This window comes from Cricetulus griseus, chromosome 9, assembly GCF_003668045.3.
Source record: "Cricetulus griseus strain 17A/GY chromosome 9, alternate assembly CriGri-PICRH-1.0, whole genome shotgun sequence".
NCBI lineage: Eukaryota > Metazoa > Chordata > Mammalia > Rodentia > Cricetidae > Cricetulus > Cricetulus griseus.
The window spans coordinates 25,831,962-25,852,485 of record NC_048602.1 but is presented as its reverse complement, the minus strand read 5'-3'; the positions used below and the strand labels follow the sequence as shown (position 1 = coordinate 25,852,485).

At 39.4% G+C, this 20,524-nt stretch overlaps 1 pseudogene; it reads left to right on the top strand.

Annotated features, from left to right (window-relative positions):
* The first annotated feature begins 7,107 nt into the window (after window positions 1-7,107).
* On the top strand, window positions 7,108-8,051 carry LOC113838821 (annotated as a pseudogene).
* The last annotated feature ends 12,473 nt before the right edge of the window (window positions 8,052-20,524 follow it).

The window sequence follows — 20,524 nt, the reverse complement described above, 5'->3', positions numbered from 1 at the left end:
ACAGGGACAAAAGCATACAGCTCAACAGAATAGACAGAAACAATCACCCAATTCATAAAGATGCCAAAATTGCACATAGGAGAAAAATACCTCTGACAAATGGTTAAATGAAGGCTGAAAATCTATGAGTAGAAGATAAAGCTACATCCTTGTCTCTCACGCTAAACAAAAGTCATCTCCAGTTAGATGTTACATTTTGATACAGGAACCCACATTCTGAGAACATTAGAGTAAAAATAAGGAAAGCATTTCAAGATGTAGACAAGGGAAATACTTTATGAATAGGACTCCAGTCCATCGACAATGAATGTCAGTAGCTGACAAATGCAATCTCATATAATTAAAATGCTTTTTTACAGCACAGGAAAGTAAATCCAGTGAAGAGTTAGATCCCAGAATGAGACAAAATTTGCTACCTTATACAGCTGACAGAGGATCAAACAACACCGACCAACGAATTGGCTGCTGAAATGTGCAGACAGAACTCAAAATGCAAAGTAGAAAATGCTCAATGAGGGGCTGCAAAGATGGCTCAGAGGTGAAGAGCTTTGACAGCTATTGCACAAGGTCCCGAGTTTCAATCCCAGCAAGCACATTGTGGCTCAAATAATATCAAATACCCTCTATAATGAGATTTGGTGCCCTCTTCTGGTGTGCAGGAAGAAATATATAGTAATTAGTAAATCTTTTTCTAAAAAAAGGATTAAATTGAAGACTGGGCTCAGATTCCTATTCCCTGCTGTGTAGGGCTCAGCTGGTAGGCATATCTGATACATATATTGAGTTGTATTTTGACACTATAACACTATGTTGCCATATTAATTCATATGCAATGACAGAAAGTCAGATAGTACCAGAAATGTTATAATGAAAAGTAAAAGCCTTATATCTTTGTTTCATGCTTGGCCTGTTGCTTGGATTTGAATCAGTGCATCAGCTTCCATCAGCTACAGGATGAAGGTTCCTTGATCAAAATTAGGGTCACAATCTGATTATAGGGGAAGCCAATTCAAGCAGGCTCTCCACAATTGTTGGGGGTCTTAGCTGGGGTCATCCTTGTGGTGGATTCCTGGGAATTTACTCAGTATCAGGTTTCCCTATGCCATTAATATCTTTCTCTACAGAGATCCTTATACAACCTTGATGGGGGCATGGGGATCCTGCCTCAACTGAATGGACCAGGCTTTGTTGACTCCCTATGAGAGGCCTTACCCAGACTGAGGAGTGGATGGGATGGGTTGGGGGAGGGGGAGGTGAGGTAGGGAGGGAGGAGAAACTTCGGTTGGTATATTAAGAGTATCAAAGCCAAAAGTAAAAACTAAAAAAGAAATATTGTCTTGGGAAAAAGGAAGAAAGAAAACAAAGAGAAAAAAGAACCATTCTAATTGATTGTAATTTATCAGATAATGTAATAAAACTGGAACTAAGTAGCAAGAGAAATTGCACATAGATTTGAAGGTTGAACAATACATCTTGAAAGAGCAATGGGTCACTGGAGAAATCAACAGGGAAACAGAGAAGTTCCTGCCATCAGCTGATAATGGCTGTGATACTTTCCACATCTGCCTGAAAACTTTTAATGATCTCCCAGATTGGAAAGTTTGCATTCTGACATAGTTCAACTTGGGAAATGCTTATCTTCAGACAGAGACAGAACTCTTGTTTAGTTGACTTGGTCAATCACCATGAGAGTCACACTGTATCTGGGAACTGAAGTTTGCCTTGGAGTGCAGCAAAATGTGCACAGTCAACAAGGCCACTGGCACCATGGGTGACAAGCTGGTTCATGACCACTGGGAAGAACAGTCCTCTTAACCTGTCTCTTATATAGTCATGGCTCCTGCTAGGCAGCCTTTCCAAGATGCTTTGCACCTGTGATGGTGCTTTCTGCCCAGGTTGGGATTCACACAGCCCTGAACAAGGATCCCAGCCCCCAACTCTCAGAGTCACAGGTGGGTGTCTTCCTCTCTTTTCCACTGCTCCACCATCCGTTATTCTTTGGGTTTCTGTTCAATCGTTCAGATTTATTTTTCTCTAATTTTTAGTCAATTTAGTATATCTCCTTTCTTATATTTTTGTTCATCTCCTGATTTTCATAAATTGTTTTTTTTAATTTATTCATTTTTAATTTTAATTCATGCATTTTTTTGTATGGTGGTTAGCCTGCAAGTATGTCTTTGCACCACATGGTTCAAAGCTCTAGCAAAAGACCAAGAATCCTGAGGACTGGTGTTACACACAATTATGAGTCTCTGTGTGGTGTGAGGAATCTAACCCAGGCTCCCTGGAAGACCAGCCAGTTCTCTCATCCACTGAGTCCTCTCAAGCCCCCATTTTTCTTCTGTTAACACTGTTTCATCTGATCTAGACATGATTCAGTGTCACATGAATATATCCCATCTATGACTATTTAAAATTCTTAAATCTTTGGAGGCATCTAATATCTTACAGAATTTTGCACATTTCTCTTAAAGGCAAATATTGGCCTAGGTAGTCATTGTACAACCTTTCACAAGCATCTCAGTTTCCCAGATGCTGTGTAAAACATTTCACCCAAGTGCTTTGACTTTCTTCTTGAACCACAGCAAAGTCTCACCGAGGAGTGTCAGCATATTCTCCACAAGGTGGTGGCCTTGGCTTTATTTTTCCTATATATGGATTGACTGCAGAATTCTACCAGAAATTCAAAGGAGAGCTAGTACCAGAACTTTCCCTTTCTTTTGTGTTAGGTATGCATGTATGTGACCGTGTGATCACATGTTCCTGTGTGTGCACAAGATAGACACTGACATCATGTGTCTTCCTCTACCTCCTCCTAATTTTTTGAGACAGAATCTCTCACTCAACCTGGAGTGCATCAGTTGGCTACATCAGCTGTTCAATGGGCTTCAAGGTTCCATCTGGCACCAAACAATCTAGTCCACCACACTCAACCTTTACATTGATGCTCACTTTCCAATGCATAGAGTCCTCACACAGCCTCATTGTGTTACTCTGTAACACAATGTTATAGACACAGAATTTTGGCTGAAAGTAAACCAGACCATTACTGTTGGTACTTTCTTTAATATGGGTTATAAGGTCACATTGACAACTTAATTCATCTCTGCCTTATGGCAAATGATATCTTCTTTATGTAAATTGCGTGCTGTTTGTTTCACTGACCATATCAGTTTGCTAACTTAATATTCAGACATGCTCTTTTTTACCTAATGGACTTCATTTTTACTTTATGCCCATTGGTGTTTGGGCTGCACTCATGTCTGTGTAAGTGTCAGATCCCCTGGAAATGGAGTTGCAGACAATTGTTAGGTGCTATAGGAGTGCTGGGAATTGAACCTGGCTTCTCTCTAGCTCCATTTTAATATCCCATTTTCTCTTTAATCTGTTATCTTCATAAAATGCAAGAAGGCATTTTTAAGATATCCCATCAAGGTGGGCAGGCTGACACACACCTTCATTTCCGGCACTTGGAAAGCCAGAGGCAAGGAAATCTCTGGGAGTTCAAGGCCAGCCTGGTCTACAGGATGAGTTCCAGGTCAGTCAGGTCAACACAGTGAAACCCTGTCTCAAGAAAGAAAAAGTTTCAATCATATTGCTTGTGATGGTTTGGTCTGCTAAAATTTTCTAAGCTTGATTATGTGTAGATGACATTACCAGCATTTTCATTCTCAAATTTAAGTTTTATGTTGCTGCTGAAGGTGGGTTGTTTGGAGGTAGTAATTGTGTTCCATTAACATTTCTTATGTGAAGTATACCTTATTTAAGGTGAAAATTGTCAGTTAGTTAGTTTGAAATTTTCTTCCATTTCTTTTAAATTTTGCATATTTCTTTTTCATATTTCTTAATTAGAGTTGCATCTCACATATAGTGAACACAATGCTGTATAAACTAATTTTTCTGGTGTTCACTGTGACACTCTAGCTGTGGGCTGATCTTCACCTGCACAGGGACTTTTTACCTCTCCATTGTTCTTGACATATTTGCACTGCTGTAAAAGGGTGAATCTTTTAGCACTCAGCCAGGATGGGGAATTTATTTCATTCTTTGTCCAACATACCAGCATGCTGACAGTTGCCTTCAAACAAAGAAAAGAGAAACATTTACAAGATTGCTCTCAGTAAAATTCAAATAGCCACTTCGTAATAATATGTGTTATCTGTATTTTGTGGACTGTGAGTATGATTGAATTAAAATTATCACTTTAATTTTTGATATTTACATATATTTTATACAACTTTATAGTTAACTTGTATGTTTTCTTACAGCATCTGTATTATTGTTGCGGTTTAAAATGTATTAGAAACTTCATTAATTCCTGAGGATTTAACACATGTATACAATTAAGTATAATAATATTTATTTGGAACTCACATATTTTTACATATGAATAGCAGTTACTCCAGGATTGTGTTTTATATATGTCTTCATTTGTATTCAAATTTCATTTTTTTTACTCCAGTTGATCAATGAGTTTTATTGGCGTTACTTACAGGAGTATGGGTGAGGGATTTCTTCTAGAAGCAGAATTAACTCAAAAAGAGCTGCACCACAGAAACACACACAACCTGGGAACCTAGAGCACACCAAATTTCATTTTCTTGTGTGTGTGTGTTTGTGTGTGTGTGTTTGTGTTTGTGTGTGTGTGTGTTTTAGATTTGTTTTTGTTTTCTTTTGAAGCAGGGTTTCTCTGTGTTACCCTGGCTGTCCTGAACTAGCTAAGTAGAACAGGGTGGCCTGAAACTCACTGAGATCCACCTGCCTCTGCCTCCTGAGTACTGGGATTAATGGCTTTCACCACCACAGCCCAGAAAATTTCCTTTTCTTTAATGTCAAATCTAGTGCATGCTAATCGTTGGTGATTCCATTTTTCATTGATAGGATCTTCCTGTGCAAGTCATAGTGTGAGTCTGTTTCATCTGGGTTCAAATGACAGTCTGACATTTTAACCCAGTCCTCTTATTCTTTGCAGAATAAAATATTAATAACATGGTTAGTGGAGAGGATTTTCAGGACCATGGGTGTCACAAAACAATGAAAAGTTAGGGCGTTTAAGGACAGATATATAGCAGAGAGAAAGATGAGGAAAAAACAAATTTCAGGAAGATGGTGAGGAGGATGACAACCAATACAGACTAAAATTTGGGAATTTGGGAATCATCCAGGAGAAAACGTAGGTCTGAAAAAGCCATAAGGCCCAGGAGAGATGAGATGTGTTTTCTAAGCTTAAGAATGGTGGGTGGTGCTTAACTATATAAGAGATGACAATGGCAAACAATGACAGGCCTTGAAACTAACTGAATCCCTGATATGAGAAATAACTGGGATTATGGAAGAACAATATCCTAGGTGTTAAAATTCTTTAAGTAATTTCAAAGTTGGTCCCTCATACTAGAATTAATTGACTATAGTAGGGTCTTGCAACAAGACAGAGATTTGATTGCCTGGTGAAAATTCACTAATTCCTGGGTACTGGTTGGATGAGTCCAAGAAATCCGTAACACAAAGTAGCCAGGAAATATGGGACACCATGAAAAGTCCAAACCTAAGAATAAATGGTATAGAAGAAGGTAAAGAATCCAAAATCAAAGGCACAGAAAATATATTGAACAAAATATAGAATGAGAGAATCTTCTGATGGCAATAGAATGCAGATATTGTAATGACAACATATATAGATATTTGTTACATTGAGTTTATCAATCAGAATCTACCTGACTGATTTGATCATCAATTGTTACAGAAAACACAGTTTTGTGAAGATGAGCTCACTTATGTGGGTTTGTAGTCTCACCCTTGCCTTTTGTTTCCATATATCAGCAGCTCAACTCTAAGCTGTTAGCAAAAGAGACAAAAGGAAATGAAATCCCTCAGAACAGCACCTGGGAGGCAGTGGCAGGCAGATCTCTGTGAGTTCCAGGCCAACCTAGTCTCCAGCATGAGTACCCGAATAGGCTCCAAAGCTACACAGAGAAACCCTGACTCGAAAAACTAAAACAAAAAGAAAGAAAGAAAGAAAAAGAACTTTGGGGCTGGAGAGATGGCTCAGAGGTTAAGAGCACCGACTGCTTTTCTGTAGGTTCTGAGTTCAATTCCCAGAAACCACATGGTGACTCACAACCATCTGTTATGAAATCTGGTGCCCTCTTCTTATGTGCAGATATACATGGAAGTGGAATGTTGTATACATAATACATAAATAAAATCTTAAAAAATATATTTAAAAAAGGAAATCCCTCAGAACACTGCTGCTTCACCTATAGGGTGAAATGCAAACCAAAGCTTCCCACATGGAAAGACCAAGTATTCAGTCATCCCAAAGCTGACAGTAACACATGTTATCTAAACCACTGGTGTTCAAGTACACACACTACCATCTATGTTTTAGAAACAAATGTTGCTACAAACATGATTACATTGATATCTGGGTTAAAGGAAAAAATATCAACTCCTGGATGAAAATATCTGTGGAAAGGAGGAATGGTTCAACTGCGAAAGACCTTTGGCTGCTCTTCCAGAGTGCCAGAGTTTGATTCTCAAGCATGCATAGAGTTCACAGAGTTCACAAACATACAATCAAAGCACTCGTACTCATAAAATAAATAACTTTTATTAAAAGCTTTATGACATGTGAATTCGGCTTTCACATAGGTCAGCATATCCTCTGCCTGACATGAATTCAGGGTGTTTGGGTGGATGTGACCTGCTTTACAACACTGTATTCTACCCTCTACGATAGTCAAGAATACCTGGAATGATAAGATGTCATCCTTGAACCTAACATTGAAAGGAGTTGCACATTTCTTCAGGTGGTGATGGCACACACCTCCAATCCCAGCACCAAATAGGAGGAAGAGTAAGGTGGATCTCTGTGGATTAGAGATCACCTGGTTTACAGAGCAAGTTCCAGAACAGGCAGTGATTCACAAGGGATCCCTGTCAAAAAGAACAACAAACAAAGAAAGGATTTGGACATTTCTCACTTACCAGTTCTCCTCCTGAGCTGTCAACCATTATATTTTCCCACAAATGTCATTTAAAAAATAGTTTTATAATACAGCCCTGTTATCCCTCACTCTCAGCCTAACAAACCTGACACACATGATCATGCTTCCAAGTAATACCATCTTGGGGGTCTGTCTCGTATCTCAGTTATGTGTTGGTGTCACAGGGAACTCGTTACTGTTCATTTTGTACATATATACTTTCTTCTTTAAGCCTCATTTTAAGAAGTTGATTGATTCCATTTCCATGCAACTGACAATAGTTAATGTGCTGATGATCATATTCACGTTGATATCCCATATCATGTCATTCTTTGGAGTACACAAATTTCTGGATGATGCTGGCTGTAGGGCAGTGTTATTTATATTCAGAGTAACGCGGGGTATGTCCATCAGTACCACCTCTATTCTGAGCACATTTCAAGTCATCACCATCACTCCCAGTAATTCTAGGTGGGCGTGGCTTAAGACTAAACTCTCCAAGTTGACTATGTCATTCTTACTTTGCTCCTGGCTCATTAACCTGCTTATCTATACATACATGGTTCATGTGGTAATAGCCAAAACCAATTCTACTCACTTTGGCCATGGATATGTGAACCCTTACTGTCAAAACAAGCACTTTGGGAAACAAAATTTTGGGTCATTTTTTTGTATCATATTCACTCATGATCTCTTTTATGTGGCCATCATGATGTGGACCAGCCTCTATATGGTAACTGTCCTCTACAGACACCGCAAGAGAGTCCAGCATCTCCACAGCACAAGCCTCTCCAACCAGCCGTCTCCTGAACGCAGAGCCACTCACAACATCTTGTTGCTGGTAATCTGTTTTGTGTTCTTTTATTGGTTGAACAATTTCATCACCCTTTCTGGTTTTTATGTACAAGCAAAAAATCCAAACTTGGACAAAATTAATGCAATTTTTACAGCATGCTACCCAACCATCTGCCCCTTTTTACTAATGAAGAACAATAAACTTGTTTTGCAATTCACTTCTTTTCTGAAAAGAGGATGACCTGCTTTCCGAGTGCTCTCCATGGCTGAGCTGACACCCACGCCTTCTCATCATTGGAAAACTGTCTTAAATATTTCCATGGGATAAAGAATTTGAATGTGGACCTTGAATAACTGATAATGACTTGGTTGTAGTTCAGACATTCTGTAATCCATTGAAATTCATATACTTAACATTTTTCTGGAATACAAATCTGTGTACATAATTTTAATAATTTTAACCTTTGTTATCCACTCAAATTATGACACTTTGCCCAAGTGAGTATTTTTTAAGTATTTTGAACAATCTTCTACTTCCCCATTTTTCTCTATTAAAATAATTCTAATCAAAAAATTTAAATGCTTATTGGAGCTTGTGTTATGATTTTTTGGGGGGTATGTTCTGTCCTAAGGAATAATGTCTTTTAACCATTGAACAAATAACATATCCTACATTAGGTATTACCGACATCAAATACTACTATAGGGGAGACTCTTTTGTTGTATAACTGACAGGAATTTAAGGGATGTCCTTGTACCATAGCTGTCCTTGAGACAGTCATATTTTTATTATTTTAGTATGCTTTAATTATTTCCTGTACTGAAACTATGACATTAATACACCATTTCCACCTTAGGGTTCTACCCTAAAATCCTTCTGTATATAACTCTCCTTTATCTCTGTGAAATTCATGTCAGCTTTTTTCATTAATTGTTCGTGTGTGTGTGTGTGTGTGTGTGTGTGTGTGTGTGTGTGTGTGTGTGTGTATCTGTGTGTGTCTCTGTGTGTATGTGCATGTGTGTGTGTGTGTGTGTGTGCATGTATAGGTGTGTGTGTGTTTGTGTTCCTATCCCTAAATTCATAAACACTACCTGATTGGTCTGCATAATGTTACTCCTATGTATGTATTGAAGGTTGACCATTTGATACTGAACAAGCAATTGGTATGCCCTTTCCTGGGGATGACTATCTCTCCCATTATTGACATTCCTTAGTTGCCTATAGTTCTTTGTGTAGGGCTGAGGTCTGTTGAGTGAGTCATCACCCTGCATCTAGGAAATTTCTCTTTGCACCTATAGATACCATTGCAGAAAAGCACAACCCATCAAAATGAAGAGTAGTGAATCCCAGTCCCCACTTCTGCACCTTAGGCTCAGGGAACATTGATGAAAGGGGGACAAAAGGATTTTAAAAGCCAGAGGATGAGGGAATCCACTGTGGGATTGTGTCACCTGGTAGTATCAGAAGTTGCACCAATAGAGTATCTCCAACTGAATGATTTTTAATTAAAATAGAATGACATCCCTTTCTCACCTCCTTTTCCTCCCTCCAGCCCCTCCCAACTACCTTCCCTTGAAACCCTCCCTCTACTGTCCCACACACAATCTCAGGTTGACAGCCACATTTTATTATTATTGTTACATACAAATATGTGTGCATTTGTACATGTGTACAAGCCTCGGCTTTCAGCAGTGGCTTTCCCTGGCCCCTGCTGCGGTAAAGCCACATCTTTTTCAGTGGTTGTGGCCACAAGGCCATATACTCTCTAAGATAAGCACAGCCACTTTGCAACCTCTCTCCACTGCTGCTCCCCCCCACCACTGCCAAATGCCTTGGATTAACTGAACGCCTGTGCCTCCTGCTGGTCATAGATAGTTACTGCATCTGGAATAGAAATCAGGTAAAATTATGGCAGAATATTTATCATTTGCTAAAATTGGTAATATTTTTGCTTATTACATGAATTCAATATTTGAGGAGGATGCTAATTTGCCAATTACTGGCCTATATGCCGTAATGGCAGTTAGCCTGCTGATACAAATAATATTACTAGCCAGAGGGCTCAGGAACAGGGACAGAGATAACCTCACCACCTGCTTGCAGGAAATAACAGCTTTCCGCAATGAGGCTTTGAACAACAGATTAGGTCAGACCACAATTGTCCAGCAAGTAGAACAGAAATTAGACGATAAGCTTGGCTTTGTGTCCAATACGCTAAAGACAGAGCTGTCTGTTACCCAAGATGAGATGCAGCATATTTATGATAAGATAAACACAGAGAGATCCTCCATGTCTGAGGCCTTAGAGGCTAGGCTGTCAGAAGAACGTGATGAGCTAAAGAATATCTGTAGCCACCTAGAAACTCAGATAGGCAATGTTATCCAGAAACTAGATATAAAGGTGCAAAATACCCAGGATAGGGTTGAAGAATTGGACAATGCCATTCAATCAATTATTGAAGCATCCAAGGTAGCAGATCACAAATTTGAGTCTAGATTTGAATGTTTGGAGGATAATTTACAGTACAGGGCTGACAGATTACATAGGTCCATATGGTCGATTGCTGAGGACTCAAAATCAGCAAATCATGACCTCAAATCTAGACTCCAATACCTAGAAGGCAGTTTCCATGCCATCTAGATGCTGCCTAAGGATGATCGTATTAAAGACCTAGAAAAACGTGTAGAAGAGCAGTTAGAGCATTTTACAGAGTCACTAACATGGTTGGAATCTTGTATGATTAAGGAAATTGAAACTTTTCATGAGGATATCATTACTAGGCTTAAAGATCATTGGGATGCCTCAGAAGCAGAATCACTCCAATCAGAGGCACCTACTCCAACCAGGTATCATGACTATTCCTCTAAGGTTGGTACTTGTACACCATTAGTCTACCCAGCTACCAAGGTAGAAAAGGCAGCTTCTAAGAAACACCCTCATGGACAGATGGCTTATGGATGGCAACCTATACAGCTGAAGGATCTTAAGAATATTAAAGAATCAATTGTCTCATATGGTCTCCATAGCCCATATGTAAAACAGCTATTACATTCATGGGCAACCTTTAACAGGGTGACACCCACAGATTGGGAACCATTGGTAGCAGCTGTACTTGACAATTCATGGCTTCCAGTGGTAGGCATTGGTGAGGGAAGGGGCAAAGCTCCTTGAGTATCAGGGCATAAAGGAAGGTTTTGAAGTCCCTCTAGATAAGATTCTTGGTGAGGGTATTTATACTGACCCACAGGCTCAGGCTGAATATGATGATGATATATTGTCCCTATGCAGGAAAGCAGACTGGGATAAGGTTAGTGAGCCAGGAGAATGCCTAGAAGCTTATACCAGAATAGAACAGGAACCTACAGAACAGTTCCAGGACTTCTTACAAAGTTTAACTAGGGCAGTAGAATTACAGGTAACAGATCCAGAAACAAGACAATCAATTATATATAAAATAGCTTATGAAAATGCAAACCCAATATGCAAAAGAATACTTTTGCCTTTAAAGATCAGATCAGCACCACTAGAAGAATGGGTTTTCTATGCAGCCAACATTGACTATAATGTACAAGACACTGGAGCTTGGGTAGGAGAAGTCATTTCAAAAGGGATGAAAAGGCAACAGGAAATTAAAAGTTCTAGAGGTGATGATGCAAGGGCTTGGGAAGGAGAAGCACCTTACAGAGGTCAACATAGGTACCAAGAGGCTAGAGTTTACTACTACTATGAACCAGAACCTTGTGTAGGAAGAGCCTTCCCATGGAGACCACAAAGGCGCCAGGAACTTGGATGTTTCAACTGTGGTAAAATGGGACATACTAAGAGAAATTGTAGACAAATGAATTCTAACAATGCCTCATATGGAAGACCACTGCCTTCTGGATTGTGTAGAAGATGTGGTAAGGGCAGACACAGGACCAATGAATGTAAATAGACCAGGGACATGCAAGGAAACCCATTAAGGCCAACCAATCCACAAGGAGTGAGGAGACTACCAGGAGAGGCAAGACCATCCAGAGTTGTGGACATTGAATTCCTGGCCCCCACACACCACTGGGTCACAAGAGGAGATAGAGAGACCCCACCTGCACCCACTCAAAGAAGATATGGGAAGAAGACAGAATAAGATTTCACTCAACAACAGAAAGACCAATATGACACCACCAGAATATAGGGTCTCCACACCAGCAAGATCTGAAAAGCCCAACACAGAGCATGAAGAAGAGATGGACCTCAAAAATTATCTCAGAAAGATGATAGAGACCTTTAAAGAGGAAACAAGAAAATTCCTTAAGGAAATACAAGAAAAAGCAAGCAAAATTTACATGAAATGGAGGAAAAGACAAACCAAAAAAATTCAAGAAATAAACAAATCTCTTAAAGAATCTAAAGAAACCCAAAAAAAACAACCAAACAAGTGAAGGAAGCTCTTGATACTGTTCAAAGCAAGAAAGCTGAAATAGACACAATAAAGAAAACACAGAATGAGGCAATGCTGGAAATGGAAAGGCTGGATAAACAATCAGGAACTAAAGATGTGAGTATAACTAATAGAATTCAAGAGATGGAAGGGAGAATCTCAGTTATTGAAGACTCACTAGAGGATATTCATTCATCGACCAAAGAAAACCTCAAGTCCAACAAATCCCTAACACAAAATATCCAGGAAATATGGGACACTGTAAAAGGCCAAATCTAAGAATAATAGGTATAGAAGAAGGTGAAGAAACACTGCTCAAAGGTACAGAAAACATATTTTAAAAAACTACCCCAACATACAGAAGGATAGGCCTGTGAAAGTACAAGAAGCTTACAGAACACAAAACAGACTGGACCACAAAAAGAAGTCCCCTGACACATAATAATCAAAACACCAAATCTACAGAATAAAGAGAAAATATTAAGAGCAGCAAAGGAAAAAGGCCAAGTAACATATAAAGGCAAACCAATCAGAATCACACCCGACTTCTCAATGGAAACTCTGAAAGCTAGAAGGTCTTGGATAGATACCATACAAGCACTAAGGGAGCATGGATGTCAACCCAGACTACTGTACCCAGCAAAACTTTCAATCACTATAAACGGAGAAAACAAGATATTCCATGACAAAAACATATTTAAACAATACATGCCCACAAATCCAGCACTACAGAAGGTTCGTGAAGGAAAACTCCAACCCAACGAACATATCTACACTCACAAAAACACAGGCAATAGATAATCTAATTTTACCAAACACAAAAAGAAACAGGAGGGCGAAATCCACATGCAATGACACCACCACCAATAAATCCAAAACAAACAAAAACCAACAAAAATGGACATTAATATCCCTAAATGTCAATGGTCTTAACTTACCCATAAAAAGATATAGACTAACAGAATGGATATGAAGACAGAATCCATCCTTCTGCTGTTTACAATAAACACACCTCAACTTCAAAGACAGGCGTTACCTCAGAGTAAAAGGATGGGAAAAGATTTTCCAATCAAATGGGCCCAGAAACAAGCTGGTGTAGCAATCCTAATATCTAACAAATTAGACTTCAAACTATAATCAATCAAAGGAGATGAAGAAGGGAATTTCAGACTCTTCACAGGAAATGTCCATCAAGATGAAGTCTCAATCCTGAACATCTATGCCCCAAATACGAAGGCACCCCCATTTGTAAAAGAAACATTACTAAAGCTCAATCCACACATAAAACGACTCACACTTACAGTAGGAGACCTCAAAACCCCCCTTACACCACTAGACCGGACCGCCAGACAGAAACATAATAAAGAAACAAAGCATCTGACAGAAGTTAAGACCCAAATGTGTTTAACAGATACCTATAGAACATTCCATCCAAACACAAAAGAATATACCTTCTTATGGTGCCACATGGCACCTTCTCTAAAATTGATGACATAGCTGGCAGCAAAGCAAACCTCCACAGATAAAAAAGAAGTGAAATAACCCCCTGTATCTTATCAGATCACCATGCTTTAAAGCTGGAATTCAACAGCAATACAAATTGCAGAAAGCCTACATACTCATGGAAAATGAATAACACCCAAATGCACCATTCCTGGGTTGAGGAAGAAATATAAAAAGAGAGAGAAATTAAAGACTTCCTAGAATTTAATGAGAATTTAGACAGAACATGCCCAAACTAATGGGACACTCTGAAAACAGTACTAAGAGGGAAGTTCATAGCACTAAGTGCCCACATGAAGAACCTGGAGGAAACTCAAACTAGAGAATTGACAGGACAACTGAAAGCTTTAGAGCAAAAAGAAGGAAACTCACCACGGAGGAGTAGATGCCAGGAAATAATCAACCTGAGGGCTGAAATCAATAACGTAGAAGATGGGAAAACAGTACAAACAATCAATGAAACAAAGAGATGGTTCTTTGAGAAGGAAAACAAGATAGACAAACCTCTATCCAAACTAAACATGAGGCAGAGAGAGAAAGAGCATGCTAATTAACAGAATCAGAAATGAGAGGGGGATATAACAAAAGACACTGAGGAAATCCAGAGAATCTTCAGGTCATACTTTGAAAACCTGTAATCCACAAAAATCGAAAATCTAAAGGAAATGGACAATTTTCTGGAAAGACATCACTTACCAAAATTAAACCAAGAACAGATAAGCAGTTTATATTGACCTATAACCCCTAATGAAATAGAAGTAGTCATCAAAAGCCTCTCAACCAAAAAAAGCCCGGGCCCTGATGGCTTCACTAAAGAATTCAAGCAGAAATTCAAACAAGAGCAAATACCAGTACTCCTCAAATTGTTCCACACAATAGAAGCAGGAGGGACATTGCCAAACTCTTTTTACGAGACTACAATCACATTGATACCCAAGCCACAAGAAGATACAACTAAAAAAGACAACTACATACCAGTATCCCTCATGAACATGGATGCAAAAATACTCAACAAAATATTGGTGAATCGAATCCAAGAACACATGACAAAAATTATCCACTGTGATCAAGTAGGCTTCAACCCAGGGATGCAAGGATGGTTCAATGTAAGAAAATTCATCAATGTAATCCACCATATAAACAAACTGAAACAGAAAAAAACACATGATCATCTCACTAGATGAAGAAAACCCTTTGACAAAATCCAACATCATTTCATGATAAAGATACTGGAGAGAACAGGAATAACAGGAACATATCTAAACATGATAAAAGCAATATATACCAAAAAGACAGCCTACATCAAACTAAATGGAGAGAAACTCAAAGCTATTCCTCTAAAATAAGGAACAGGACAAGGCTGTCTACTTTCTCCATATCTCTTCAATATTGTACTTGAAGTTCTAGCTAGAGCAATAAGACAAGAAAAGGAGATCAATGGGATACAAATTGGAATGGAAGAAGTCAAACTTTCACTATTTGCATAATATATGATAGTCTACATAAGTGACCTGAAAATCTCTACCAGGGAACTCCTACAGCTGATAAACACCTTCAGCAAAGTATCAGGATACAAAATCAACTCAAAAATCATTAGCACTAATATATACAGATGATAAATCTAATGAGAAAAAAATCAGAGAAACAACACCCTTCGAAATACGCACACGCAACATAAACTATCTTGGGGTACCACTAACCAAAAAAGTGAAAGACCTGTACAGCAAGAACTTTGAGTCTATAAAGAAAGAAATTAAAGAATATACCAGAAAATGAAAGATCTCCTATGCTCTTGGATTGGTAGAATCAACATAGTAAAAATGGCAATCTTGCCAAAAGTTATCTACAGATTCAAAGCAATTCCCAGCAAAATCCCAACACAGTTCTTCACAGACCTTGTAAGAACAATACTCAACTTTATATGGAAAAACAAAAAAAAATCATGGATAGCCAAAACAACTCTTACAATAAAGGGTCTTCTGGAGGCATCACCATCCCTGACTTCAAGCTCTATTATACAGCCATAGTTCTGAAAACAGATTGGTATTGGCACAAAAATTGACAGACCAATGGAATGGAATTGAAACCCTGATATTAACCCACACACCTATGAACACCTTATTTTTACAAAGATGCTAAATCTATACAATGGAAGAAAGATAGCGTCTTCAACAAATGGTGCTGGTACAATTGGATTTGGACATGCAGAAAATTGCATATAGACCTCTATCTGTCACCATGCACAAAACTTAAATCCAAATGGATCAAAGATCTCAACATAAATCCAGCCACACTGAATCTTCTAGAAGAGAAAGTGGGAGATACCCTTGAACGAATTGGCACAGGAGACCTCTTCCTGAACATTAAACCAGTAACACAGACATTGAGATCTGCAATTAATAAATTGGACCTCCTGAAACTGACAAGCTTCTGTAAGGTAAAGGACACAGTCAGTAAGACAAAATGATGGCCCACAGAATGGGAAAAGATCTTCACTGATCCCACATCTGACAGAGGGCTGATTTCCAAAATATATGAGGAACTCCAGAAGCTAGCCACCAAAACACCAAACAATGAAATTAAAAAGTGGGGTGCAGAACTAAATAAAGAATTCTCAAAGAGGAATCTGAAATGGCTAGAAGACACTTAAGAAAGTGCTCAAAATCCTTGGCCACCAGAGAAATGTAACTCAGAACAACTCTGAGATACCATCTTACACTGGCCAGAATGGCTAAAATCAAAAGCACCAATGACTATCTATGCTAGAGAGGATGTGGAGAAAAAGGAACACTCCTCCATTGCTGGTGGGAGTGAAAACTTGTAAGACCACTTTGGGAATCAGAAAGGCAGTTGCACAGAAATATGGGAATCAGTCTACCTCAAGATCCAGCCATTCTTCTCTTGGGTATATACCCAAATAATGCATGTTCATAGAACAAGGACACATGTTCAACCATGTTCATAGCAGCATTGTTTGTAATAACCAGAACCTGGAAGCAACCTAGATGTCTTGCAACTGAAGAATGGATAGAGAAAATGTGGTACATTTATACAATGGAGTACTACTCAGCGGAAAAAAAGCAATGGAATCTTGATATTCCCAGGCAAATGGATGGAACTAGAAGAAGCCATCCTGAGCGAGATAACCCAGTCACAAAAAGACAAACATGGTATGTACTCACTCATATATGAATTTTAGACATAGAGCAAAGGATTACCAGCCTACAATCCTTTTCACCAAAGAAACTAGGAAACAAGAAGGACTCTAAGAGTAAAAAGCATGGACCCTGGAGAATGGGAAGGGCCGGGACCTCCTGAACTAACTGGGAGAATGAAGGTAGGGGAGAGGGAGCTGGCAGAATGAGAGGAAGAGAAGAGGAGGGGAGAGGAGGAAATAGAGGAGCAGAAATGTTGAACTGGGGGAAGAATAGGGGCGAGCAGGATGAGAGATACCATAACAGAGGGAGCCCTTGTAGCTCCGAGGAGAGATCTGGCACTAGGAAGATTTCCAGAGATCCACAAGGATGACTCAATGACAATCTAAGCAATGGCGGAGAGACTACCCTAAATGCCCTTCCCCTAAAATGAGATTGATGACTACTGTATACGCCATCCTAGAGCCCTCATCCAGTGGCTGATGGAAGCATAGGCAGACATCCACTGCTAAACAGTATACTGAACTCTGGAACCCAGCTGCAGAGAGGGAGGAGTGAAGAGCAAAGAGGTCGGGACCAGGCTGGTGAAACACACACAAACAGTCACCCTGAAAAGGGGGAGCTCATGGACCCCAGACTGCTGTCTGGGAGGCCAGCACGGGCCGGATCCAGACTCATGAACATGGATGTCAATGAGAAGGCCTGCTCACACTATGGGGCCCCTGGTGGTGGATCAATACTTTTCCTTGGTGTAATAAGGGACTCTGAGATCCCATCCCACGTGAAGGGATGCTCTTTAGGCCTTGACACATGAGGGAGAGCCTAGACCCTGCCAAGGATAATGTGGTGGTCTTTGGGAAGCCCCCCCATTGAGGACCCTAACCTCCCTGGGAAGTGGAGGGGGGATGGGGTGGTGGGCCGCAGGGTGTTGGGAGGGAAGGTTGGCGGGGGGAGAGGGAGAAGGGATTGACATGTGAAGCAAGCTTGTTTCTAAAATGAACTAATCAAAAACTAATAAAAATAAAACAATATCAGTAGCCCTATTTAGCAAGGTTTTAATTATTTGTGTTTTTTTTAAATTATGATTTAACTATGGCATTTCACCCTTGTGTTTCCTACATTTACATATCCTATATATACCTTTACTTTCTCTCTGTTGAATTCTAGACCTCATTTTTCATTAATGGTTCTTACGCGCGAGCGCGAGTGTGTGTGTGTGTGTGTGTGTGTGTGTGTGTGTGTGTGTGTGTGTGTGTGTGGTGTATGTATCTCTAAATACATAAATACTACATAGTCAGTCTGTATAATTTTACTTGTTTTTATGTATTGAAGGTTGACCATTTGATATTGAATAAACAACTGGTGTGCCCTTTCCTGGGGATGACTATCCCTCCCACTCTTGACATTCTTAGTTGCCTATAGTTCTTTGTGTAGGGCTGAGATCTCCTAAGTGTAGTCTTCACCCGGCATCAAGGAAATTTCTCTTTGCAACAATGTAGACCAAAGCAGAAAAGCACAACCTATCAAAATGCAGAGTAGTGAAGGCCAGGCCCAAGTTCTGCACCTAAGGCATAGGGAACATTGATGAAGAAGGAACAAAAAGATTCTGAGAGTCAGAGGATAAGGGAATCTCTGTGGGATTTTGTTACTTGGTAACATCAGAAGTTACACCAATGGAGTATCACCAACATGACTGATACTTTCATTGAGAGAGAATTACTTCACTTTCTGAGGAGTGGATGGCTGGGTTGCAGTGGTGGGAGGTGAGGAAAAAGGGAGGGGAAACTGGTTGGTCTAAAAATGTACAAAAAATAAAAATACAAAAGGAACCTTGTCTTGGGAAAAAGAAACAAAGAACAACAACAACAAAAAAAAACAGAAAGACATACACAGGAACCAGTATAATTACTGGATCTCTAACACATGAGGTAATAAAACTGGAGATACTTAGCAAGAGAAATTACATGAAGATCTAAAGGTTGAGTAATGCAATTTTGAAAGAGCAATGGGTCACTGGAGAAATCAACAGGGAAACGGAGAAGTTCCTGCCATCAGTTGATAATGGCTGTGACACTTTCCACATCTGCCTGAAAACTTTTAATGATCTCCCAGATTGGAAAGTTTCCTTTCTGACATAGTTCAACTTGGGAAATGGGCATCTTCAGACAGAGACAGAACTCTTGTTTAGTTGACTTGGTCAATCACCATGAGAGTCACACTGTATCTGGAAAGTGAAGTTGTCCTTGGAGTGCAGCAAAACGAGGCACAGGCAACAAGGCCACTTGGGCCATGGGTGACAAGCTGGTCTGAGTCCACTGGGAACAAAAGTCCTCTTACCCTGTCCCTTATTTAGTCATGGCTCCTGCTAGGAAGCCTTTCCAAGAGACTTTGCACCTGTGATGCTTCCTGCCCAACTTGGGATTCACACTGCCCTGAACAAGGATCCCCAGCCCTCAGCTCTCATCGTGGGAGGTGTGTATAAACTCCTTTGCACTCTTCCTCTCCTCTCCCGAGTCTATCCTGCCTTACACTTTGGGTTTTTGTTCTTCCAGATTTATTTTTCCTACTGTTTTGTCAATTTAGCACATCTCCTTTCTTTCTTTCTTTTTTTCTTTTTGGTACAATACTTCTCTTGGTGTCATAAATATTTTTACCATTGTTTTCATTTTGTTTTAACTCATATATTTTATTGTATGATGATGGCTGCCTGCAAGTATGTCTCTGCACCACAAGGCTGCAACGCCCCCAGGAAACCACCAAAGGACTCTAGATCCCTTAGAACCTGTGTTACAATTATGAGTCTTGGTGTGGTTTTAGGAATCAAACCCAGCCTCCTTGGAAGACCAGCCGTTGCTCTCAATCCTTGAGCCCTCTCAAGTCCCCATTTTTCCCTTCTCTTAATTCTCTTTTATCTGATCTAGTCAATGATTTAATTTCATGAGAATATAACACATCTATAAATCTTTACAATTCTAAAATCTTTGGAAGGATCTTATATATTTCACAAATTTGCACATTCTTCTTAAGCCCTATATTGCCTTAGGTAGTCATAATATAACCTTTTAACAAGCATTTGCAGTTTGCCAGATGCTGTGTACAACATTTCACCTGAGGGCTTTGTCTTTCCTCTTGGACCACAGAGAAATCTCACAGAGTAGAGTTAACATATTCTCTGCAAGTTGATGGCCTTGGATTTATTTTTCTTGTATATTTATTTTTGTTGTTCGCTATGGACCTGCTCTTATTTATACTACTCCTTTATATTATATTCCATCTTAAATTTCCTTTAAATATAACACTATCCTTTCCTAACTTCTTTTATGTATTTTACACACACATGTCTACAAAACACATTCTAGACTCCACTTTCATTATGTATTATTTTTCATTATGTGATTGCTAAGGTATGCATTTTTTCCGAAGTTTTTTTTATTTGAATTAGAAACAAGATGGTTTTACATGCTGAAAATCAAGATTTTCACTTTCTTTTGTGTGACGTGTATGCATATATGTGACATGTGATCACTTGTTCCTGTGTGTGTACAGGACAGACACTGACATCATGTGTCTTCCTCTACCTCCTCCTAATTTTTTGAGACAGGATCTCTCACTCAACCTGGAGTGCATCACTTGGCTATATTAGCTGAAAATGGGCTTTGAGGAC